Source organism: Strix uralensis, chromosome 4 (genome assembly GCF_047716275.1).
Source record: "Strix uralensis isolate ZFMK-TIS-50842 chromosome 4, bStrUra1, whole genome shotgun sequence".
In the NCBI taxonomy this organism is placed as follows: domain Eukaryota; kingdom Metazoa; phylum Chordata; class Aves; order Strigiformes; family Strigidae; genus Strix; species Strix uralensis.
In genome coordinates this window covers 117,012,203-117,030,329 of record NC_133975.1, presented here as the reverse complement: position 1 = coordinate 117,030,329, position 18,127 = coordinate 117,012,203, and the positions used below count along the sequence as shown (strand labels likewise).

General features: G+C 40.2%; 1 protein-coding gene across 4 annotated transcripts in view; it reads right to left on the bottom strand.

The window, feature by feature from the left end:
- TUNAR (transmembrane neural differentiation associated intracellular calcium regulator) overlaps window positions 1-18,127 on the bottom strand; it is a 166,098-nt gene that overhangs the window by 121,089 nt on the left and 26,882 nt on the right. The window contains exon 1 of one of the 4 annotated variants that reach the window (XM_074868718.1): window positions 15,099-15,234. The exons of the other annotated variants lie outside the window; for them this stretch is intronic. The gene's annotated coding sequence lies outside the window, so the exon portion shown is untranslated. Of the gene's footprint in view, window positions 1-15,098; window positions 15,235-18,127 lie in introns of those variants that run through there. 4 annotated transcript variants of the gene reach the window in all.

Sequence of the window (18,127 nt, the reverse complement as noted above, 5' to 3'; positions counted from 1 at the left end):
GTAAACTCAGTAGAGATCATTGTCTATTCCATATTGCTGCATTGCCTAATGTAATGTCAGCCTTGAGTGAAGCCCTTAGCTATATAATAACTTTAAATTATTAACTGCCATGGCAAACATTTCAGGAGAAAAATGTTTACTGAGAACAGAAACGGTGACAGAAAATACAAGTGCAAATCATTATCTGGCACTTACATTTATGGGCATTTGTATCTTTATTTTATTTTTTTTAAATGATTGCATCTGTCAACAGCATAGTTACAAGTACAGGAGCAGGAGACTGTTAACAGCGTACCTCATCCTTATTAAAGCTTTAACAACTTTATCTGTAGCTTCACCCACATTCCCCCATCCTTGAAGTTAATGCTTCGTTTTTCCTCTGCTGGGGTTGTCAAGATTGGTTTGTCTAGAGTTTAAGAATCTAAATTAACTGTGTTCTCCTTCTCTACTGTTTTTAATCACTCCTTGGTCTCTTTCGAACAAAGCCTGGAAATCTGTTTGTGTTCCACATTATACATAATAGATGAAGAAGCCATTTGAGTTTCTGTTGTACTTGGTTTTGTAATTCCAAGAAGTAATAAGGCATTAACCATTCTATTCAAAGTTACCATATGTGCAGATGAAAACAAAGGCCCTACACATCTTACAGGTTCAGTGACACAAAAGAAACTTTGCATTTAGCCCAATGTTAGTGTGATCTCCCTCTGAACAAGACATTTATGATATTCACTCAGCAGCCCAGATCAATGTTCATTCTGCCATACTTAAAACCAGCGAGTCGAGGAGCCTGCAGGGAGCAGTCTCAACGTTACTGAACGTGAGCAAAAAAACTGGCCCATTTGATAAGCTAGGAGCAGGCATTATTATCCAGAGGATCAGCCACCATCCTCTAGCAGGCTGGCCTTCTGTTCAAATGTAAACCACAATGCCCATATTACTATCCAAACCCCAACACCCTTGAGCAGAACCACCAACCCCAAGGGAAAGTTCCAGACACAGGAGAAACCTACTCAGAGATGAAAAGCAGGAAAAATTAAAGATCTTTCATCCAAATTTGGTGAAAGAACTATAACAAACAAACAAAAAAAACCCCAAAGCAGCCAAAAAGAAAAAGAAAAAAAAAACCAACAAAGTGTAAGAAAATAAGTAGGCAGGACATGTTTTGACCGAGAGGGGGACAGTGGAGACTGAAGTCAAGACCCACACAGCACAATGATGAATGACCAGAAAATATTTCTAAGTTTGACCCCATATCACTGTAGCTCAAGATAGTTTCCATATCAAAACTGAACTCTTAGGTAGAACACAGGGAAAAAAAATTAATGGGCCAATTTTAGCAGACTGCAATTGTTTCTGGGATGTAAATGTATTTCTCTCTCCAGATAACAGAGAAAACAGTCACAGAGAGAACACTTTTAAACACCCATCTTTGGCAGGATAGGTCTCAAGAATAGCTTATTGCATTGAGTCTCAGTGGCGAAAGAAACTAATTATTTCCATCAGGAATCTGTAGGATAATAAACCAACTCCTCATTTAGTAACAAGCTTTAGAAATTCAAGCGAGCATTAAAAAAAATAATTTATGTTACATTCAATTGCACATAATAATCTTGATAGAAAGATTATTCTGACTTCAGAGTTATTTTGAACATAGCTTGTCTGGTTACAATTGTTATGCAAAGATACATGGAGACTGACTTCTACTATGGACAAGTTTGGCACATACACAACAGGTTGGAGCAGAGGCAGACTCCCCTTCAGTTCATCTTGTTGCTTACAGACAGAATCATACATAAACTCATGTATCAGCTGTTCTAATATTCACGATATACACAGGCAAAGGAAAATCTACTGGGCACTTAGTTCAGCTGCTCTGGGAAACCATTAAGCTCAAAGACAACTGTGGAAGAATTACACACAAATTCTAGAGTGCAGATTTCAAACAAGCTTCATGATGAATAAACTTCATTGCACAGCTGCAATGTGCACTACTGTTTAACAAACCTTTTGTTTCACCACTTCAAATATGCTGACCACTTTTGCTGTAGTGAGGTATGGTATGTGTCCTCCTTAACATTCACTGCATGATCATGTAAGGAAGTTTTTTCTCCCTCCTGATTTCTTTTTTAAGACTTGTTACTAGAAGAAAAAACCCAAACACAACCAAAGACTACTTAGGCAAACCACCATGAAGACACAAGCAGTCAGTCAGGCTTGACATCTCAAAGAGCATCAGGTATACCAAGTCCCTGCAGCAGTTGCTGCTGTTGTTGTCAATGTGTGACCAAAGCACACTATATTTCTTGTCTTGTGGTCTTCTACCCCACTTTCCACAACACATTTCTTTGAGGATCAGAACTTTTGACTATCTCAGCAGCTCAGAGGCAAAACTGTAAAATAGTGGCTATATATCAATGTCCTCAACTTCCTTTGTTTACTTTTCCTGACTATGTAGTTGTTTTTCTTGTAGGAAACTCTCTATGCATTGAAGAGTGTCTGACAAAGTAGACACACTATTTGGCTTTAAGTTAGTTCCTTCCCTATATTCTTCCCCAAGTTCTTCAGCAGTCACAAAGGGGTTATTGAGCCACTTCACTGCAGGAAAGGATGGTTCATACTGCAGCCAATGTTAGATGTGGGCAAATGTAGCAAAAGGAACAGCCTGCTCTTCGCCACTAAAACCCACGAACTGTGAGGCTCCTAATCTTGGGTTTTCAGTAAAAGGGAAACCCTCATGAGTGTCACTGAAGAACAAATCTATGAATGCACCAGAAAAAGTTGTGGGTTTGTGTTGGATTTTTTATTTTGTTTAAAAAGATGCAAAAACTATTTCATTAGGATTTGTTTTAAATTATATTTTACTATATGCAAAAACCACTGACCAGCTGCAGGTGCATCTTCTTTTCTTTCCAATACCAACTTCTTGTGTTATTAGGGGCAAATGGTGGTGGAGTTCAGAACATACAAGAACTTGGAGACACCTTAAGACACTTCAGACACTTCCTGCCAGTGGATTCAAAGGTGAGGAGTTCAGGGGGAACTAGTTTCTCCTCACCTTTCTATTAAGTGTCTCTGCTCCTCTGTATGTACCATCACAAGGCAATTAACAACAATAAGCCTTGGCTCATTTTACAAAATTTATTCAAATTACTCTAGCAATTATTCTTTAACACCAGCAGGCTATCAAAGCCATGCTTAATTTCAGATTCTGTTGCACTGCTGAATCCAGGCTTCAATGTGGTTAGACATTTAAAATATAATTTAAATAAACATTAAGGATTCCAAAATCCCGCAGCATCCACTTGTCTCTCATGGCTGATGGATAAGCATGAAGGGGGTCTAAATGAGCTAAGATACCACAGTGACTAAAAGAGGTTTTGAAGGTTCTATAAGCAACTGCAGTTTCTTCCAGTACTTCTATGGTTTACCATATATTTTTGTTTCAAAGAGGGAAATTTGAGACCAAAAATGTTTTAAGTCCATTCTCCTGTATTGTAACATTTTGTTCTGCTCCTCAAGCAGAATCAGAGGGCCCTGTAGTTATCTTAATTCCTGGCTATCATCTAAATAGTTGCAGAAGTCCAAAATCCAGTGCTTTGGATTGCAGCCCATACTAGAAACATTTGTTTCTGATGAGGAGCACATACTTCGCTCTAGAAGAAAAATGTTCTGTGATGGAAAGAAAAGCAACATTTCCTTTCACTACTTTGACTGCTTTTCTATACTGCAGATAGAAATAAATCCTTGCAGCTGGAGGAGAATAAATTGAGCGGAGAAAAAAATTTGGATGCTAAGAACAGCCCTTAAAGTAACCAGAAAGAAAATAACACTCTGTGCAGCAGAACCAAATGGGGATGCAAGATATGCAAAACTAGAGGCAGGGTGACACAAGATATTTTAATAAAGGATGTTTCAACATAGCTGCAAAGATTGAGTAAAGTAAAAAGAAAGTCTTCACTAAAAACTATCCCCTGATATGCATCCAATCACGCATATAAATGTGCTTTTAATTTGTAACACTATAGCATTTCAAACGTTTCATGAGTTGTGAAATTTAACAAGAGCTATGTTGCTTTAGGCTGAATGCTTCAGTTTTGCCTAAGTTACTGAGCCAAACACAACCTGTGCAGTTTCAACTCAATGCAGTGTTCACATGCTAACATTTTCCCTGGTGAATGTCTTCTTCCGTATGACTCCCTATCAGTGGGAAGTGATTAAACAAGACAATTATTTGTCTGCTACATTTGACTGTTCCTCCTCACCCTTCAGGAACTACCTGAAGTCTGTTGCAACCTCTCCCCTGTAAAATATCTGTCACTTCTGCATGCACACTTCTGTGTGACTCAACCAAAGGAGAGCGAATGGCACCAAACTGCTGTTGTCTTGCATGGATTTGCCAGTTGGTGCCTCAAAACTATTTAAGACATTGGGAAGAGGTTCTACAATACATTTGGGGTTTTATGCAACAGAAGTAACAAGCTTTGTAGCAGGAAATCACACCATGTCAAAGTTTCAGGCATATATGGTACAGTATCTCCACAGATCTATCAAAGTATTAGAGCCAACGCAGGTAAATCACACTGATGTTCATTAACGCTTCTTTCAACACAGCTTCAGAAACGTATCATTATAGTCTGTAAGAAAAGTGAAGACAAAACAACAAAAATTGCTAGTGGAAAATAAGTTTAAGTCCCTTTCTGTATATTTTGTCACACAGGAAACATAAGAGGGAGTCCCTTTAAGTCTTTAGACTAATGACTATTAGGAGGTAATTGATACGACCTTTATCTCTTATACAAGATGCAGCTAAAAGGAACTATGCTTGGTTAGGCACTCAGAGCAGAAGCCTGCCTGGAAACCCAAACAGTTATAGAAATAAATGCTGGTAAAGCAGTATTCTTAACTGATAGGTATAAATATAGTAACCCAGCACTCTTCCAGAGAGCACAGAGCAAGCTGGGGACCGTAAAACTGCAGTTCAGCCTCACTGCCAGAAAGCCCAGGGAATTGCCCCCATGTTATCATGTTGGTAACTCTGACTCCCTAGCCTATTTTGAAACATTGTCTGAATATTATTCTAACAGTAGTGTTGTTGTTAAGGCCACGGAGATTGAATTTACGGGGAAAAAAAAAAAAAAAAAAAAAGAAGAAAAAAGCCAAAAATACTAAGACACCATAAGGCCAGGTTCTGATTGGAGCTGTACTGTACACATGCATTAACCCCAGTGACTTCAGAGTAATTACACAAGGTTGCTAAAATTAGCATCTTGCCCATAGCACCAAGCAAATTAGAAATGCATAGACACAGATGAAAGGAGAGACAGGAACTGAGAGCAGCAAGACACTGCCCCCATGAAGTCTTTGCTGTGCTGCTGACAAGCAAAAGGAATTTGGGAGAAAAAGCCATTCTATCCCAACAGCTGCCCGGGAACATGAGCAAGGGGGTGCTGAGGTGGAAGGTACCTTTTAATAAAATAAGGGAGCATAGTGGAGAGCTCAGGAAGCCTTTCAAAAGCAGAGACAGTGAGTTTGCCTGCCAGGCAGGTTTTTGCAAGATCTCATCATTCTATTTATAACACCACATGCCATGTTACATTACATCACACCACGGGAGATGCACACCACATGCAACAAAACGCATTAGAAACACTGTGGGTTCTCTCCAGAATAAGTGCCCACAGCTCGCAGTAACAGCCTAGAGGTAAGTTTTCCAGGAAGGATATGAAATTCCTTGGCAAAAATTTGTACCTATGGCATTCATTTTCACATTCTGACAGCTCAGCACTTGAAAACTCACAGCATCTATCACACCTCCTTGTTTTCCATCCCCACTTTTTTCATTTGTTCAGGGTTTATTCTTGTCTTTTCCTCTGAGAACAAACTGCAGTGAAGTCTTTCTTACATTTAACTGTGTTTTATCTCTCTGTCTACTCAGGAGCTCATTCAGGCATCCTGTTTCATGCCATTAAAGGAAACAGTCACAGGTAACTCCTGCAGGCCTGGGGTGTCCCAGATGTTCTATGCAATCCACAGGCTTCACCGCACTCAGGACAGTGACCAGACATAGCTTTGGATGGCCTGATGTAGTTAGACAAGTTTTGTGGAGAGGGTTGGCGTGGATAACCTCTGGAGGTCCCTTCCAACCTGAATTATGATTCTATGATTCTCGATATGTTCCCTAATTATGTTGGTACCATTTGCCTACTAAAACCATTAATACAACAACCAATTGTATCACCCAAATTATTTATAGTGTTTGCTTTACTTTGATTTATTAGGGTTGGAGTTCTCTTAAAGTAGAATAGCCAAGATCAGGTAAGACTGACTTCTACAAGTGTTTGCTCTTCACGGGAGGACAACATTGCTAAAAATAAGAATGAGTCCAAGGGCTCATTTTAACTTCCTAAACCTGCAAATATCAATTGCAAAACAACAAGACCAGGAATTGTATAGAAGCAGGGGAACAGCTGCATAAAATGCATCCCAAAAGAAGCTTTAGGAGCTGTGGATTGGTATAGAAGTGAGAAAAGATTGGAATCAACAACTGAAGGAGAAATCTGCCATCTCCTTTTAGGGCTTGTCCACATGCAGACAACTTTGCATTGGTATCAGTTATGTCCTTAGCCAAAACTGAAAATAATCATATAGTTTAAAAAAGAAATCATTGTGAAATCCTTAGGAGATTATGCATGAAAATCCTTATTAAATGTATATTACCAAGTTTTGAAAAAAAGTACTGTGTGAGCACACCATTAATTGAAGACTGCATCATAGCAAATGTGCACAGTGGCACTGAAGAAAGATTGCATGGGACACTCTCAGTTGTTATTCCCTAAATTCTGTATGCTTGACATTGCAAATTTGTTGGTATTTGTTTACTACAGTATTTTTGAAAGAATATTATTATCTGTAGCATGTCAGAACTTGTCCTGGAGCAGGGTCTCCATTTCACTTAAGAGGCAGAAAGCATGGAAGAAGTAGAAGCTTTTGCATGAATTTAGCAAGTGGGATAAGGTTGTTAATACTGCAATATGAAGAAAATTTTAATGAGAGAAAAATCAAGCCCAGAGTTATGCAAGGAAAAACAAACAAACAGATTTTAGAGATACTCTGGAAAATGCAGCAGCAGGATTTCACTCTGGTGTTTTCAGAACATGTGGTATTATCTGTATCTACTTTGGTGAGCCAAGTAGCCAAGTGGACTCAGTGCCTATTTAGTTAGCTGTCTGAGATAAGCAGGGTTTAGTGTGCAGTATTTGTTGATTCTAAGCATAAAAGGATCTCATCTCTCCACTTTAGTTAATAGGATTATATACGCTGGGCAATTTGCAGTGTGTCAAATCCCACATTGAAACCTTTACTCAAGTAATTGTTTCATCTCCAGATTTTGAGTCACAATCACAGATAGTTTTTGCACAGAGCTTGTATTACAGAAAAATAAATAATGTCTTAGGCTGCCGAGCAGAGCAAGTGAAAGTAACTTTGTAATCGGTTTGTTTGAAATTTAAACCATCTAAACCTGTATCTGCTTACATTGGATATATTTTTGAGCAACATGCAAAGAAAATAAGTGGTGTCCCCACAACAACAGACAGGATCATGACAGCTTTTGTGAGGAAATGCCCTGGCTCAGTGCCAATTGCCTGGACCTTTCCATCACATCAGGCCTCATACTACAAGTTCTCTGGAGTGGAAGAGCCCCAAGGAAGCGATGATCCATTGATGGGTAAAGCATTAGACAACAGTGAAAATTCAGAAGAGTGTATCGAGTCAAGACTGATGCTTTCTCTTTCTCCTGTTCTCTATACCTTATGAGTATTTTGGAAGAAGACAAGAGAGATGCAGAGGTGCTCTGAACTAAAGGCTGATATCTGAACCTAAGGTTATATGTCACCTATTTTTGTGCAGCAAATGTTGCAGCAAGCCAGTGCCATTTAAACACAACATTCAGGACTCCAACCTACTGCCTGTGTTTGCATCTACATCAGTACCTGAACCCGACAAAGACCCTTTCAGAAAAAAAAAAGCTATAATCTCCAAACAGACATGAAGGAGACTGCAATAGGTGCCTGCTGCATTTTCAGATCCGCACTCTGTGCTATTTCACTATCAAGTGGATGAACACAGATGGGTAGAACAACACACTACCTCCTCCTGCCTCTCCCAATACCAATTTCACCCAAAGCACACACTTCACACGACCAGACAGAGAGCACATACCAGTAAAAGAGCTGTTCCCAGACAGACTTACCCCTCTAGCTCTCCTCACACCTCTCTGAAACAGGGTCCTGCAGACAGAAAGCTGAGCATCCCTGACCTGCTTCCTACAGGCTGACCCACCGTCACACTAACTGCTGAAATTTGTAACCAGCTAATGAGACTGCTAGCAACACGAGAGAGCTACTTCTCAGCCCACAAAGCTAGGTTTCCTAGAGGACAGTGAAACGCACAGTACACCTGTAAATGGTTGGGGGTCTTATGGTTTCAATGTTCAAGGAAAAGGGAAGTGTCCAGCAAAACACACCACAGTTCTCTACCAGCTACACTTTTTCTTTGTTTACAAAAAAAAGAGTTAAGTTGGATTGTTTCTCTTTAATCTCGTCAACATCAACAAAAACTCACTTGCAGCAGGATGCCCTACAAATTCACATGTGTTTCACTGTTTACATCGCTCTTGTTCAGCCACATCTAATCCTTCCACTGGGACTTGTCTGGGGGTGAATCAGAAGCTGGGTTTCTTCTAAAGCACTGGCTTGAAGCCCCTATCTAGAAACCCCACTTTCAAAAGACAAGTAATTTAGCTTGCCAACCAGTACTTAAAAAAAAAAGGGGGGGGGTGGGGGGGGAGAAGTACCACTAACAGTGTAGATAAACACAGTAATATACAATACTTGCTCCCCAAACTATAGTATTAATTTCACAGCCCTTTCATCTAGATAGTTAATTTTACTAGGTCCACCAGTTTCATTTTACCCCTCTTACAGTAACACTGAACTCAGAGGTTTAGGTTGCTGAGTTCTGCAGGGTGGCGATGCCCAGTGCAAATTGCCACCAGCCTGGTGACAGGAGCCTCTCCAGCCCCTTGAGCCCTCTCCCACACAGGCTCTCTTGCCCTGGGGGTTACCTGGCAATGGAAATTTTGCATTTACTTTTAGCCTGAATCATCAGGTTTGAACACAGCTCTAAGCTACTGGTTGCTTTCACACCCTTCCTCCACATACAGACTGCAAAGTAAGACAGCGTACAGCATGTCTTTCCAAATGGAGGAAAGCAGTAACAAACCCAGCCTTTGCAGTGAAGCTCACTGGCACAACTCACACATCAGAGCAAGGAGCTGGAAGGTGTCTCGCATGAGGGCTCTTGAAAAGCATCCTCCTACTAGGCAAGCCTAGAGCAACCTCCTACTTCACTCTCGGATCCAGATGTGACAAGAGACAAAGAAAACTGTTGTTGCTGAAGTCAGCAGTTTTGCCTGAGCTCTGTCCTCAAGGACAAGGGACAATATTAAAGTCTGCCAACGTGAGGGGGTATAAAAGTTCACTGGATGCTTGAAAACTGGTGGAAGCCTTCTTACCATTGCAATGCCTGTCTTGGCAGAGTTTACCCGCAGCAATCATTGAATTATTACCTATTTAGACAGAAGTCTGCTTTACTACTGCTTATGTTTAACAGGGGCCAAGATTTACATTTCTATCAGACAGCGTTAAGTGAGAATGAGTCAGGAATACATAAAAAAGTGAAAGGATCAACCCAGCCTTAATTTACATCCACAGGGTCCTAAAACAGAGAATAAAAACTTGCTTTTCTCCACATTGTTCTTGTGCAACAGGATCTGCTTAGCTGCTTGTCATTGGCCACAAATTAAATTATAAAATATAAAGTGAGCTCCTATGGTATTTTTAGTTATTGCAATTGCCATGGAAATTGTAATGGCAATAACCGTTTGGGGAAAGTGTTGAGGCAAATAGGATTTTAAATTTTTCTATCTATCATCCATGGCTGGAGAAAGAATACACTAAATGGTTTAATACATCTTTGCCAGTCAGTGAATAAGCCATGACAAGGTAAGAGAACAGGTTATTTGAGTTGTTGGAAGGTCTTTCCTCTGATCAAACCCAGCTACATCTCTGTCAGAGGCAATATTTTTCCCCAGCAGCTCCTGCACCTACACACATAATTTAATCCCAAGTCTCCCTTTCAAGGCAGTTGTTCCTCTTCAATAACTTCCTAACAACTGTGACTTCATCTTCTGTGTAGTACAATCAGCAGAGAGCAAGCACTGGATGTTCAGTGGGAACATCACCCCTGCAAAGACATGAGTTGATGGAGAGCTTCCCCAGACGCCGCAGTGGCGTGTTTTGCCTCTGGTCAGGGAGATGTGGCCACAGGCATAAAGCCAGTGAACTGCGTGGAGAGGTGACTAATAACAAGCTGAACTCAAGCTAGAAAATATTTCGCATGACTAAGTACTACTTCAATAGGAAAATAAACCTTTATCCATAACCACCCAAAAACACTTGTGTCTGGTGTAATATGGCTCCCATCACAGAACACGAGTGCTCTGCATTACAAAGTGGGAAAGGAATATTGTCCCCATTTTGGGACACAGTCAAGTTACCATTACTTGGCAAGGTCCCATTTTCCAGTGAAGCTGCATGTACTGTTATCACCTGTCACACATGCAAAATAAAAGATACATAAAGCCTGATCTTTTTAATTGAAGCTGATACATTTAACCTCTTGCAAGTGTGAAGTAAAAAGCACGAACACACTTGGTTGACTGATGGTAACCTCAGGAAGCAGCAGTTCAGCTGGACATCTGAGCCAGCATTTAGGGAGCCAAGCTACGCAGAGACAGATCACAGGTCCCATAGAAAAATCCACAGGCAAGGAGATAACCCAGCATAAATTTCTTACATTGTCAGTCATTATTCTAACTATATGGTCTCAGCTTGAGGTTTGCAGACACCTTTTAAACAATTACGACACTGACAGTTTTTATTATGTTGTTTATTACTCTGAGGGGTTTATGTTGCACATTTTACTGAATCAGTGTTTCCAATATTGTTCTTCTGGACAGCAACTAGTGTTTTCATAGCCAACAATAACTCTCAAGGTCTCTTAAAAGCCTAAGTATTTATTGATACATAAAGTTATAGTTGCCTAGTACTTTTTAAGTATTTTTTCATGATCCAAATATTAATAAGCTTATTCTTATTTTTCAAAAAACAGCATCACAATATAAACATCAAATATATTTGGAGAATTTTGGGAATGAAAACCTTTTCATTACTTTTATGTTCTTTCATTTCAGTGCATTTGTTTTAGATTTAATCCTACTATAAGCATAAGTGGTATGTGTTTGTTCCCTGCTATAGATTATGTTTAGGACTTGGAACAGTCTAGCCCTGCAACCTCTGACAAAACATTTGCTGCTTTATCACAAGTTCCACTCAAATCTCCTTTTTTAAATTATCAATACTGTGTGGCAAAGAAGTTTGTAGACAAGGGAAAAAAATATCCTGGATGATTTCCTGCCCTGAAACACTGATGTGAACATAGATAGTGCACAAAGTACTCAGTGTTGCACAATAAACCACACATAGTAGGTTCCTGATCCCAGATCATCCCACACTCTAAAACCATGGGCACTTGTGTACATAGACAGAAAGGACATTGATAAGCAGTTTGAGACAGACCATCTATTACTAGCTATGTAAAACCTTACTACCCTTATGTGTATAAGCAACAACATTCCACCCAGCAAACCTATTTGAGCATTTTCACTGTTCCACTTCTTTCCCCTTTAAGCTTTAACCCAGGCCCCTGGATATTCAGCCCAATGACCTACCATAGGAGAAATCCCAACTTGCCCAAGGGGTAAACAGGCATTTAAGACAGTATATGTCAGGCATTTTCAGAAATATTCACAATCACCCTGGGTATATTTTTATTATTAAAGTCATGATGCAACCCCACACTGACAGTCTCCTCTCTGCCATTTTTAGGCCTGGAGCTCTTCAGGTGGGAATAGAGGTTGCAAAAGGGGATTTCTGGCTCAATTTAAATTGCAATGTAGATTTCGTTGTAAATGCCAAGATTTTACTTGACCTCTCACACTCCAGTTTCCCTGCTGTCATAATCCAGGTTGCAAAGCCACACACTGCTCTGTTCCAGACATACACATTGTCCCAAGTCTTTGGATCATTGCACCAAAGTGCACAAGTTAGATGAAAAGATGGCTAAAGTCAAGAAAGGGAGATTTATGAATATTGCAGCCCTCTTAAATACCTTTAAAGCATGCAACTTCCAGAATTAGTACTGGTGTAATCTAAATACTAATGCACCTTGATGCTCTATTCTAACAAAAGACATTAAGCACACAGAGAAGATAGATGATTGACCTTAACTCATAGCTTCAGCATGAGATGGGTTTATCCTACAGGCCTGGTCTCCAGATGCATGCCTTTGCCATGTCCTACCTATAAGTCAGGAGGAGAGATGGTGTGATCACCTCTTCTTGGGATCACCACAGTTCCTTTTGAGAGGAGACTCAGGTATGTTGGGAGGGAAGGAGCTCCCTCATGGTCCAGCCTGACCCTGGGGTTCAGGGAGGAGAGCAGTCCCATTCACATACCAACTCATCATGATTACAAACCCTGTGTTGGTTTTATGTGGATGGATCAAACACGGGACAACCTGATCCACTGTGGCACTGAAACAAGTCCTGTTCAGAGTGACACTCTGGTCATTCATTAATGAAGCAGTTGTTTTGCTATGAGATTATACAGGGTGTTCAACCCAAACAGACTCCAGTTCAAGCTTGCTTTTAATTAGGCTACAGAGACTTTAGTAGCACAGTGGTTATGACTGCTAATGTTTTGTTCTGCAATCAGTTCTTAACAAATTTGTGAAACAAAGTTCCCCGATAAAGAAAAAAAAATTAGAAATTAAGAAAAAAAAATTAGAAGAGCTTTGAAGACAGACTCAAAAATTATTCACACCCTGAAAAAATCCTGTGTCAGAGAATTAACTGCAAGGTGAAGAGTAACTATACTGTGTTCAGAAGTTAAAGGCTGGATATGACTCTAGGGCTGTATTTAAGAAGTTCAGAGAGAAAGCAAATGCTGACAGTAAGGAGGTATAACTCAGATGAGACTGTTTCAAATGGGCCATCTGGCCAGCAGACACACAGACACGGCAATTGGAAAACCTGAAGACACCTCATTATAGCACATCACAACTGAGACTATGACTTTGTTTCCTGCTCTGCTTAAGAAAGCTTGCCCATACACATAGAGCCGAGGCAACAGCTACTCCGATTCAGGGCTGACCCAGGAAGGCTCAGGTTTTGGCTGCCTGCACCACCTCTCAGCAGTATGGGAACTTGCAAAGTAAAGGCAGCAGCTGTCTTTATGAGGGAGATCCATCAGGAGCCCTGCATGCTGTCACTACAGTGCTCCCATGCAGACTGGAGCTGAGGCAGGGCTCCAGGCACCAGCACTGCACTTCTGGAGAAAACATCTGCCACAGGTGCTAGGAGGACAATAGGCATTCCTATAAGCAGAGGCTGGTTAATCCTTCCTGGCTGAACTTGGTGCTTACAGATAGCCACCAATGCTTTGGGTCATGGCTAACATTTTTATTCTCTTGCTTCTTTCCCCTCCACATCCTCTTTCATGATACAGAGAGGCCAACAAGGAGGTTGGAAGGAAGACATTCAGAGACCTCAAGGCCATGACTCATACAGAATTCATTCTATTATTTACACTGTGAAGGCATTAAAATATAGTTACCTAAAGTCTTACAGCACACATACTCTGCTACACTGAAAGATTCCTTAACAGACACATTCACCGTCTTCAATAATATGGATTTTTTTTTCCACCACTTCTTTCCAGCTGTGATGACTGACACTCAAGCCTCTATTATAAACATTGCAAATAAGTTAAATTCTTACAAGGCAAAAGTTTTTTCCTATGAAACACTACATATAGCATGCACTTAGGTTTTATCTGTTGGGTTGCTTTTTGTCTGTGCCTTTGGGGATGCTTTTTTGTTTAACTGGAAGAGAAAAGGTTGTTTTCTTCCTTTTCTTGGCAGGGTAGGGAATGAGGAGGGAGGGAAAAGGGAAGGAATGAAGAAATTAGAGCCCAAAGTTTTCTGTTGTGGAGTCACACAATAAACCCCAAAGCACTACACACACTCACACAACATTTAAAGGAGCCTACAAAAGTGAAATCATACTGTTCCCTGATACCAAGTGTTAAAGATGGAGAAAAACTCCTTTTTCTTCAGCACTAAGAACCAGTTTGAACCAACAGCAAAAGGCTGTTTCTAACACTATCTTTCTCCCATGTTTAATGAATACATCAGATCTCTGCTCCAGCCCTCGTTGTAGTATAAATATGCTTTTTAAGGCGGCAGGTCAGCATTCATTTTAATAACTGCCATTCCTGTGTTCTCTCACATCAGGAACGGGGAAGATGGTAAAGCTGTTTCTGCTGGGATGTGGGGCAGACTGTAGCTCATATCTCCTGAAGCCTATTTTCTTCCTCAGAAGGCAATCCTGTGCAGAGGGTATTAGCATTCACACTCCAGTATAAATACCTCGCTGTTCATCGATAACATCATGGACTAGAATTACCAAGCCACTGACTCTGTTTCTGGCTTCCTGCAAGTCGATGATTTAGCTTTTACCTTGTGGATTAATTTTAACCAGTGGGAAAAGTGCATCCTAAATATCCTTGAGTAATCTTGTGATGAAATCCACAGTTGTTTTTATTTGTGAAGTTTCCTTTGTCTTCACTGTTCTTTCTTTTCATGATTTAATCTCCTTGGATGCTCTTCATATTTTATTTTTAAACTCCAAGCGTTTCTACTCCTTCATCAATTTGTATTATATGTAGGATTTATACTTTTTTCTGTCCAATTCAGATGTATAATGCATTAGCTTGGTTGAAAACTTCTGCAAGTTCTCCAAGACTGCACAATGTTTAAAATAAACTGATTTCCCACACTAGTCAGCCCAGAAAATTTAATGCCTCAAGCACTGTAATAACATGGTTTTAAATAGACTGCTGAAATATTAATCTTACCGTTCATTATTCTTTCACTCTGCCTCTGTTGTTTGATTTTTTTCCTCATGCCATCCGATGTCCTCTCTGTCTATGTTTCAGTATCCTCTGGACATCATTGCATCTATAGGATGACTCACATGCTGGGAGAGCTATGTGTTTTAAGCCTCACTCTGTTCCAAAGGAACACATTCCTTATGCTTCACATGTAGCCAATTTTCTTTGAAACATCTGACTTGTCTTTCAAAAAAGATCTTCTTTGAGTTTAAAGATCTATTTATATTAAAGTTTGTAATACTGTAGGTATCTTTGGTGACCAAACTGTAGCATTATCTTTTTTCCTTGGGCTTGGCATTCCTCTAGTTGTTCTGCCAAGTCACAAAAAGGCAAATGAGCCCCTCAGCAATTCTCTTGCTGCAGGCTCAGAAGTTGAGCCTCCCACAATTCATCCAGCACAAGCCCTATGCCCTGCTGCAGGAATCTTTTCCTGGGTATAAGCACACAGTGATCATCCTAGCCTTCTCTGAAAGACTGAATTTCATCCAAGTTTAGTGTGCGAGACCTGACCTTGACCTGTGAATTTGATCCCCATGACAAATAAGAGATTCCATGCTTATCACTTGGCTGTCTCACCAGATGTTTCTTTACTCTAAGGACAGGCTGTTTGATGACTGCCAGTTGAAAAAAAACCACTATTTTTAGCTACTAAAAATGATCCTTAAGATTCCACTGTGCCTTGGTGAGATGCATGAAAGTATTTCCTCCTTTGCTTGGGGCTTTATGCCCTACAGAGGAGGGAAAGATGAACACAGATATTAATGAAGATGACTATCACTTCTTCCTCAATTACTTACACTCCACACTGCAGTCAGATGCCTGGAAACAGACAATAAAGGTTCCAACATAGAGGAAAAGTGCCTTCTTCTAAATTCAGCCACCCACCTTCTGGCATGGCCAGACCATGCAGAGACAATGAAGGAATCAGCCAAAAGATATTTTCTTCGACTTTTTCTAAAGAAAATGGAATTAAGCGACTGCACCTGATTATTTTGGTTGAAGTGACTGACATTCATGTTTTCCTCAAAGCAATTTTATTACCTCTGTATACAGGTTTCATAACAACCAGCATTGAAGACATGAAAGACATCAAGAAAGTTCCAGGTCTAAAAAATTCAATTCACAACTGGTAGCCTGATAGAAAACATCAGGGCTCTTTATATCATTTATTGAGTAAGCTAATTGGTGGAAGGAAAAAAGTACACAGACTTAAAAAAAAAATTAAGATAGAGAGGTACAACTTAAAATTTCCAGCCACAAGCAGACCAGTTCAGTTTTACTTTCAGTCTGCAATTATCTAAGAACTTATCTCATTTATATGGTAATAACTTGTCTCATGTCAACTCAACAAGCAGAGATAGCAGCTATGCAGCGCTGGCTCCCTGAATGCTCTGGCTGGCTAAAGCCTCCCACCGTGGGTGGATGGACCTCCCTGGGCTCAGAGCGCCAATTAGACTTGCCAATGAGCCAAGCCTAGCAGTGCTGTGAAGAGCATAACAAAGGCAGGGAATTTCTTGTCGCTATGAATTTAACTTAACTCTTTGTAGTTTTGCACATACTCAGCATGAAAACATTTTTAGAGATATTTATTTGCCCAGGGGAGACTTACTGCAGCAGTTTGGAAAGAGCTGTTCCTCAGTAAGGAGCAGCAAAATTTCATGGCAAGGTTCAGAAGTTACTCCAGGATGATTACCATAGCTGCAAAGCCGTATATTCTCTAAAATTCCAACTAAATATAGATAAAGTGAGAAAAGAGGCCAGAACAGATCTGGACATTCATGAGAGAAAGGCTTTGGTCTTCGCCAGTTTCAGTGGTAATTCCTAAAGGGTGCCTTATCCCCACACCAAAGCAGAGGGGTGCATGGAGACCTCTGGGTTCCAACTAACCCTATGGATCTCAGATATATTTGAAGTTAGGTAATTTAGGAACAACAAGACAACTGATGTTATTTGGGGGGAAGGGCAGAAAGGAAGACCAGGGTTTGATTTATGACCCTGTTGTAATATTATTATACATTGTGCTGCTTTTTTCTCTTCCAGAAAATACAGGCGGATTTCATGAGGATCAGGTCTATCCTCACTCCCTCATCCCTTTGCAGAGCATAGGAACAGGCCGCCTGCTCAGATCACACTGCTGATTAAACACTGGGAGTCAGGTGTTTTAGGAACACTGATTTAAAATGCTTTGAATTCAGAACATTAAGTATTATATGGGATTTACTTATTGTATTTAAATATAATTCAGCAATTTGTATTGAAATACTATCATATACATAGGATAACTGATGGTAAAATAAAAGAATTTAACATCAATATGTTTGAGGACTGCATTGTTCTTTTACACAGAGGATGTTACACATGAAAGTCTTAACCCCTACCACATCACGGTAAACCCTGAGCCCCACAGTCCAGAGAAAGTCACTTTAAGATGTCAGTTAGAGTTTCTGACCATCAGGAAGGGTTGGATTTGCATCACTTCATCTCTAAAACCATCCCTTTAGCCACAGTGCTTCAGGTGCATGTTAAGAGTGTGAAATTAAGGTTAGCAGTTCAGAAAAAAAACTCTGAAAGGGATCCTAGAAGTTTTATTGTAAGTGCAGCTCTGCTCACCATCCCAGCAATAACAAACCTCATCTATTTCCACCCCAGCATAATCATAATATTCCCAATCTCAGTCATATCACAGACTCATGGAGGTGTAGGATCATGGACTGCTGCACCAGGACAGAGGGAATGAAAATACTTTTGTGAAGCATTGGTACAAAGACGCTAGCCATCAACAGATAAGTCAGTTTTGGACAATCAGTAGACTTGGGAGAAACATGTGAAGATAACACAACACAAACAAGAAATTGTTTTGCCTTAGTTGATACAAGCAGAGCTGAGTTTATAGGCCCAGGTCAGGAGGTTCAGCTTTTAAGCCTGAATGCAGAGGAGTCAGTCTCCTGTCAGCTCAGGAGCCAGGGAGAGTTTTGATAGTGAGCAGCTGCAAT